General features: G+C 38.4%; 1 long non-coding RNA gene across 1 annotated transcript; it reads right to left on the bottom strand.

Moving 5' to 3' along the window:
* Positions 1 to 912: 912 nt before the first annotated feature.
* On the bottom strand, positions 913 to 2,277 carry LOC145804758 (uncharacterized). The gene is made up of 2 exons (XR_014347134.1): positions 1,355 to 2,277; positions 913 to 1,221 (listed from the first exon to the last, which is right to left on the bottom strand). It is a non-coding gene; the product is annotated as an uncharacterized LOC145804758 (long non-coding RNA).
* Positions 2,278 to 7,942: the final 5,665 nt, after the last annotated feature.

Here is a 7,942-nt window from a genome sequence, read left to right as displayed (position 1 = left end):
TCTGCAAACATCCTCTTCATTTTGCTGCATTATTTTCTTGTCAAAGAGAGTATAAACACTTTGTGTGTTCGTTAGACAAACAATTTGTAGTGCTGCTATTGTTTGTAGTAGATCATTTTATCCTAGGAGATAGACGTCCACATTCTGAAAGCACCGTGGAGAGGACGAATCTGTCTTAAGGACACAGTGTCAAACACTGGACTTGATCAGATTATAATTCGAAGAAATTAAATCAAGTAAGTTATTTAATTAATTTTTGTGTTATTGTTATTTATTTAAATCAGATTTAAATTTTATTTTTGTAACAAAATAAAATCTGTTTTTATTTATTTATTTATTATTTCAAGTTTGATTTTTGTAATCAAACAAATTCTCTCTTTTTCTTTATTTCTTTAAATTCTAGTTGTTGTTTTGTACACAATAGAATTAAATCTTTTAAATACAGTGAAGATTGTCCTATAATCTTAAGGCAGATTCGTATTTTGTTTTTGGTATCTTCATTGTATTTAATTTTCTGTGTTTTCAAAGTAATATTTTGGTTGGAAAAACAAATAGTTATTTATGCTATTTGACAGATAGTAGTAAGGGGTTTTTTTTTTAAGGTCCTTGATCTTATGATTTTATAGCATAAAGGACATCAAATATTTTTATGATGTCTAAGGTCCATCAACAATATTTTCATAATGTCTAAGGTCCCTCAACCTTGATCCAGAGAAATTTCAGTCCAGAGAAAATTGATCCAGAGAAATTTCAGTCCAGAGAAAATTCGTGCAGAGAAATTTCAGTCCAGAGAAAATGGTCCAGAGAAATTTCAGTCCAAATTTCTCTGGAAAATCTAATTATTCTCAGAATTTTATGCAGAGGGAGCCACACATACACCATGCATATTTTTGGTGAATGTTTGTGCACTGATAATCAAGAAATGTCTTTTTTATCTTGAAGAAGTTTACGAATGATTTTTTTTTTCCCCTTCCCTTTTATCACTTGATGCAAGTTCTTCCTAATTCCTAAGAAAAAACAATGTATTGGCTGTAAATTCAAAATTCTTTCTACCATTGTGTTTCGTATACAATTCGTGGCCTTTATATTTCCGCTTCAGTCTTCCATTAATGGGAGAGTTCTACAACTTCTTCAGCGCCGAATCATGACCATTGTCATCATCTCACGTCACAGAGAAAATTGGTCCAGAGAAATTCTGGGAAGAATTTCTCTGGACCAACCCTGATAAAATTTAGTTCAAAAATCAGAGAATTTCTCTGGTTTCAACCTAGAGAAAATTCAATTCAAAAACCAGAGAATTTCTCTGGTTTCAACTTCAAATGAAAAAAAAAAAATTCAATTCACAATTTGGAACCTGGAATGCTTAATTTGAAACCCAGAGAATTTCTCTGGACTAGCATTGCTATTGCTTGTGGTGAACCCAACACAACTGCAATTGTTCCAGCACTTTTCCATACAATCGCTAATGCTTAAGCCCGAATTATCGTCACGGTCACTGGATTCGGCCGAGTTGGAAGTGAAGGCTCGGAGCAATAATGAGATGAAAAGGACTTTTACTTGACTACTTTGCCTCTTGTAGAACACAGAGATGCTGAGGTTTTGAACTCCAGGTTTATCTTCTTGTTCGACATCTTCATCAACCTCTATATCAGTAACTAAACAGCACAAATGCTGCACAAACTTTATTACCAAGAAACAACAACAATACCAAAAGCACACATGTACAAGAACACATCATTTGTGTAGTTGACAGATATAATACAAGCTGTAGAAGGGGAAATTAAATCAGTTAGACTCAATTAGTCAGAGAAAATTCGATCTAGAGACTCTAGACGAATTTTCTCTGGACTTCACAGAGAAATTCTAGTTTACAGAGATTTTCTCTGGTCCAATTTTCTCTGAACTTCACATTTCACAGAGAATTTCTCTGGTCGAATTTTCTCTGGACTTCACAGAGAAATTCTGGTTCACAACAAGTAGATGGCTGTCCACTAGAAGCAGAATCTTCCATCCATGTATGATGTGATAAAGGAACTTTTTCTCTGTCCATAAAACATACAAAAGAGCATCCAGAGTCTTCCATCCATGCATAATCTTTCATCCATGTCTGTCCACCAGTGCTTCAAAAGAGCATCCTGCAAAATAAGATCATTGCTCGCTTGTGCTTCTACATCTTGCTTTTCAGTCTTTTCAATTTCAGGAACTAAAGCATCTGTTTCAAACATAGAAGAAGTTGAAATTTTTTCCTCCCCAAAACTCTTAGTCTCCCCAGGCTCTGAAACAGCTGCATCTCCTACAACTAGACATTCCATTTCTTGTTCTTTTGCATCTTGCTTCCCAGATTGATCATCACACTTGTTCATTGTAAGGTGCAAATCTAAAGCATTAGGGACAGAAGAGTAGGGAAAGTGTATGAAATAGACTGTAAAAGCTTGACGGAATAGTAGGGAAAACAGGGGATGATGAATTAAAATGAAATTGAAGGGGTTCAAGAACTTGAAACCCTAGAATGAGAAAGTGTATGAAAGAGGAGGAGGAAGAGGAACCTCGTTGATTATCGCCCTACATGTCCACAATTCCACTTCTTGGAGACCAATTAAGCATTCGACGAACGATGAGAGTGATGATTCATCGCCGATTGCATAGCAGCTTCGCAATTGGAGTTTCTTGAGCTGTTTACAACTCCTCCAGAGCCAACTGAGGCCGTAATCGCAGTGTTGAATCCCGGACAAACCTAGGGTTTCTAATTGAAGTTTGGTTTTGGAGTTTCCGATCATTGAATCGGTCAAATTGAGTTTGTGTAAATCGAATTGTCCAGTGTTGAACACGATCGAGAGGTCTTTCAGTGAGTGGAAAGAGATGAGCCAGTGAAACTTTCATCTGATATATGTTTAGGGACCTTAGACATCAAAAAATAATTTTGTGGATCTCTTCCATTACGAAAAGTGGAAGAGGGACCCTAGACCGATTTTCCCTAGTAGTAATATACTGTCTCTTTTCTTTGACAACTAGTAGTAATATACTGGTGTCATTAACAATTACAGAATATTTTTTGGTGTTACAGAAAATTATTTTGGTATTTTATTTTTCTAGTTTTAGTAACAAGGAAAATAAAATTATATTATTTTCTAGTTTTAGTAACAAAGAAAATAAAATTATATTATTTTCTAGTTTTAGTAACAAAGAAAATAAAATTGTTTTGTGTTATAATTTATTTTCTGGTTTAGGTAACTAGAAAATTATTTTGTGTTTTTTCTGATTTTTGTAATCAGATAGCTTTGTGGTATTTTATTTTCTAGTTTCAGTAACAAGGAAAATAAAATTACAGTATTTTCTAGTTTTAGTAACAAGAAAAATAAAATGATTTTGTGTTATAATTTATTTTCTGGTTTAAGTAACTTGAAAATTAATTTGTGGTTTGGTTTTCTGATTTTTGTAATCAGATATTATTTCGGTATTTTATTTTACTAGTTTTAGTAACAAGGAAAATAAAATTATTTTGTATTATAATTTATTTTCTGGTTTTAGTAACTAGAAAATTAATTTTGTTAATCAATCATGTAACTTTGTGACTCGGTCACAATCTGTTAATTTTGTAAGTAACTTATGGTTTCGTTTGGTAGACCACTTATTTTTGAACCCTTTGTGAAAAGGTATTAATTAATTTGACTTTATCATAGTTCATCGTGAGTATACATGGAAGAATTTGTTTCTAGAGTAAAATATTAGTTTTACAAACTAATTTTATTTTTATTACAATGTGGATTCATAGTCTTGAATTGTGTAGACGTCCCCGAACACCCCGGGAGGAACGAGCTCCCGTTCTGTTCATTTGGGGTCACTACAGCTCAGGACTCTCAAATTGTCACGGTTCTAAGTCTGAACCAAAGAGTCCAAATCCGGCAAATCGTTTTGAGAAAATAGATTTTTTGAAAGAAGTGCCAAACATGGACTCCTTTGCCAGATACAGAGTCGTCACCTAAATATTTTATTTTTGGGGAAATTAGGGAAACCCTGACTCGTTCGCCTAAGGCCACGTGTCCGTCATCACCAAAGTTGCCTCGACTCGGGAACTCGGGTACGATTGGGGAAGGTCACTTCGTGAGCACCCCCGCTCGCCCGATCAAAGATCGGCCTCTACTAACCATGATATCTATTTTTGAAAACTTTATGTGTTCTTATTCTGGTTATTAGCTTAGATTTACAATGTGATGCGCACAACATACAAGTATAGACTGGGTCGTCTGAATTGGAACAAAACATTTCATGTTTGTTTTTGAAAGATGGTTTGCTACTCGCAAGTAGGCTTAAAATGCAGATTTTGCCACCCTCGGGTGGGCTTAGAAAAGATGGTTTTGCCACTATCTAGTGGGCTTAAAACGAACAGTTGATGATTTATTCCAATCCAAGTAACCCAACCTTCACCCACAGGCATTCAGGCAGTTATATCACATAAGCAATTAGCCTCATGGTAAGCATGCTATTCATGGTAGTCACTCACACGCATGCAAGGATGCTAAAGCATAAAACTTACCGAGTACTCCAAGCTAAAAAAGAAGCTCATTAGAAATCCATGCATGATCCTAATTATACAGAAATGCCTAATGCAACACATGCAAAAATGCAACTATAGCAGGCTCGGCTATTCTAAACATGGCATATGAAATGCTACAGCTAACATGTATTCAACTCGGAATTGAAAATAAAATGCAATTAGTATGATGCGCCGAGCCCGGTGCATGCACAACAGATGAATGAATGCAAACATGCTATCATACTGTATGCTAATTGAAACATGCCCTAATCTAACCATCATAAGCTGGTAAATAAAAGGGAGAAAGACGTGGGGTTGGAAGACATACAACACACACACGCACACTTATTACAACATTGCCCTCACGCAGAGGGTCCGAATAAAATAATATACAGTCCCAAATAATACAGTCCAAATAATATAGTCCGAATATAAACAAATTCCTAATTAATTTACAAATTAACTAAGAAAAATAATAAATTGGCATGCAAGCCAGGGACTGCCTTGACTCTGATGGATGATGTATGTTTGGGCTGCCTTGCGCGGAAATCCACTGGGATGCCCCAATTAGCCTCTGTTTTACGATTATCCTTGGAGAGTGCGCCAAGCTCCGAAAGGTTGCTGTTTCTTAACTTGCTGCAACAGAGAGCAGGAAAGGGGCATAGCAATGTATTTTCACAAATGTATGCATGTCTCGATCCTTGTGCCACCAATCACGCATATCGATGCATGATGGCCGAGGAGTCAAAATGTGCAACTCAATATAGAATGAATGCACATGAAAACTCAACTAAAACCTAACTCCATCATGGATAATCCGGTGTGTCGGTGACTGGAAAATTGAGACACGTTCCGTCACTCGGAGTACGAAACGTACCTCGTTTCCCGTGCTCGGGCTAACTCCTATCCCAAGCACGATGCAATATGCATGATATGCATGAAATGCAACTAAGATGTGACCTAACATACACAATGCTATGAAATGGCATAGACGATGCACGAGATAACATGGCATACACAATGCGCTAACGTACAACCTAGCATACGCAATGCTATGAAATCAAATGGCATACACAATGCAAAATGGGCTTACACCAACACAAGTGGACCTCATCCACACTCACATAGGAGGCCATAAGATGGAAATGAGGCAACTCGGAATGCGTGCACACATGCACGCAAACCGAGGACCGACCCTAAGGCACAAAATGCCACTCTAACAAGACATGGCAAGGCATGGAATATGGCATACAAGCATGTAAATTTCAGTGCTAAAATATGCCCCAAAACAGTCCCGAATCATAAAAGCATGGCTCCCGATGCATGGAATGAAACCAAAATGCAAAACTAGGCCCATACAATGGCCTATCGCTATACAAAACATGCATTATTTGATTATGACATGTGATGACAGATTCAAGGAAGCCCTAAAACAAGCATGTTTTCAGTTCTAAGCAAGGTCAAACAGTAAACACAAATAGGGCAAAACTAGCATGCAAAAATGGCCCTAAATGTGAGATAAAGAAGCAAGTCACAGATACAGGCTCTAAACAGATAAGGGCCCTTCAACAATGTTTAAGAGGGGCCCAAAATATGACCTTTTACAGTTCACAAAAAACCACAAAAACCAACGCAGGTATGGCTAAGCTCTCATGCAAGAAATGGGCCAAAAGAGGGTCAAAGAAGCAAGTGGTGGTTTCTGGCCTCAAAAACAAAGGGGCCCTTCAACAATGTTGAAGAGAGGCCAAAAATAATGCATTTTACAGTTGATGGCCGGACCCAAAACAGTATGCATGCAAGCCTAAAATACTACACAAAATAAGGCCAAAAAGAGAGATATAACACAAAGTGTATAAAGGGTGCCTTAAACAGTGAAAGACCCTTAATGAAACATGAATATGGGGTCAAAATAAGGCCATTTGTAGTTCGGACCACAGCCCAAAAACAGAAGCGAAAGGGGCTAACAAATCATGCAAAAACATGGCCAAAAGAGAGATATAAAGGCAACTGATAAATGAAAGCCTCAAACAGCAATGAGCCCTTCAACAATGTTTAAGAAAGGCTCAAAATAAGCCACTTTTCAGTTCATGACAGAGCTCAAAACAGTTTATTCATAGGCCAAAAATACTACACAAAGAATATGCATACAAGAGGGATAATGAAGCAAGTGCAACAAGGAGGCCTCAAACAGTGAGAGGCCCTTAAACAAACATGAAAAATGGCTCAAAATAAGCCTAGTTCCAGTTAGGGTCGGAGCCCAAAACAGCAAGCAAGAATGACTTACAAATAGATCAAAAAAGGGTAGAAAAGGGAAAATGGAAGCTCACCCTTGAAGACTTGTCTTTGGCAGCTCTTTGGCTTGAGTTGCAGCACTCCTAGGCTCTAGAAAACAACTTCAAATGGCTGCAATAGAGGTTGGAGGTATGATGCTAGGTGGTGGTGTAGAGAAGGGTGTGGGAACTTGAGGGTTTTGGGGCTTGGAGATATAGAGAGAGAGAGATATAAGGCAAGAGCTCAAAGGGAAATTTTGTAACCCCACAACACAACTGGGAGCTGCTGGTTTTATAAGCAAAAGAGGTGGAAAAGAGGGGAAAAAATGGGGGGGAAATTGAAATTCAAATTTCCCCCCAAAAAGGCCAAAAAGTGGGATAGAAAGGCCGAGAGCCCTTCAACAAAGTTGAAGAGGGGCTCAAAACAAGACACTTTGTAGTTTATGACCAAGTCCGAAACAGCTCACAAGTAAGCCTAAAATACCGTGCAAAAATAGGCCTAAAAGAGCATTAAAGAAGCAAGTGATAGGAGGATATCTCAAACAGCAAAAGGTCCTTAATCAAACATGAAAAGGACCTCAAAATATGACTATCTCAAGTTTGGGTCGGAGCCCAAAAATGCAGAATGAAGGTTCAGGAGTCAAAACACGCAGTTCGGGGCCCCAAAAGTGGGCCGTTAGGCATCGGAAGTGGTGTCCGACCACGAAGTTGGTCTCTCGGACCGCAGTGTCCCTCAAAAGGGAGTAAATAATATGCATGCAAAAAACTGGAGCAAACGGAGGTGGTTATGCGGTCCCGAACCGAGGCACACGGCCAACGGCTCCGAAAAACCGGAAACCGGACTCCAAACGGGCAAAACGGCCTACGACCATGAAACGTAGCCTACGGCCACTGAGATATGATCTACGAGACCTCTCCCTCCCTTTGGGAAGAGAAAACAGAGAAAACGGAGCTTGGTTCGCAAACCGAGGCAAAGCACAAAAGAGTCCGGAAGTCCGGAGGCAAGGCTCGCAGCCGAGACTCTAAAACTTCTGAACGAGCACAATATGCAATATCACCGAGCGCTCAACTGGTGACGTCTGAGTCTTAAGGTCGGTCAAAAATGGGGTGTCTACAGTTGCCCCTCTTTGACAGAACT

Source organism: Camellia sinensis, chromosome 12 (genome assembly GCF_055761805.1).
Source record: "Camellia sinensis isolate YWXY chromosome 12, ASM5576180v1, whole genome shotgun sequence".
Classification (NCBI taxonomy): Eukaryota; Viridiplantae; Streptophyta; class Magnoliopsida; order Ericales; family Theaceae; genus Camellia; species Camellia sinensis.
Note: the sequence above shows the minus strand (reverse complement) of the source record. Positions and strands in the feature narration are given on the sequence as shown.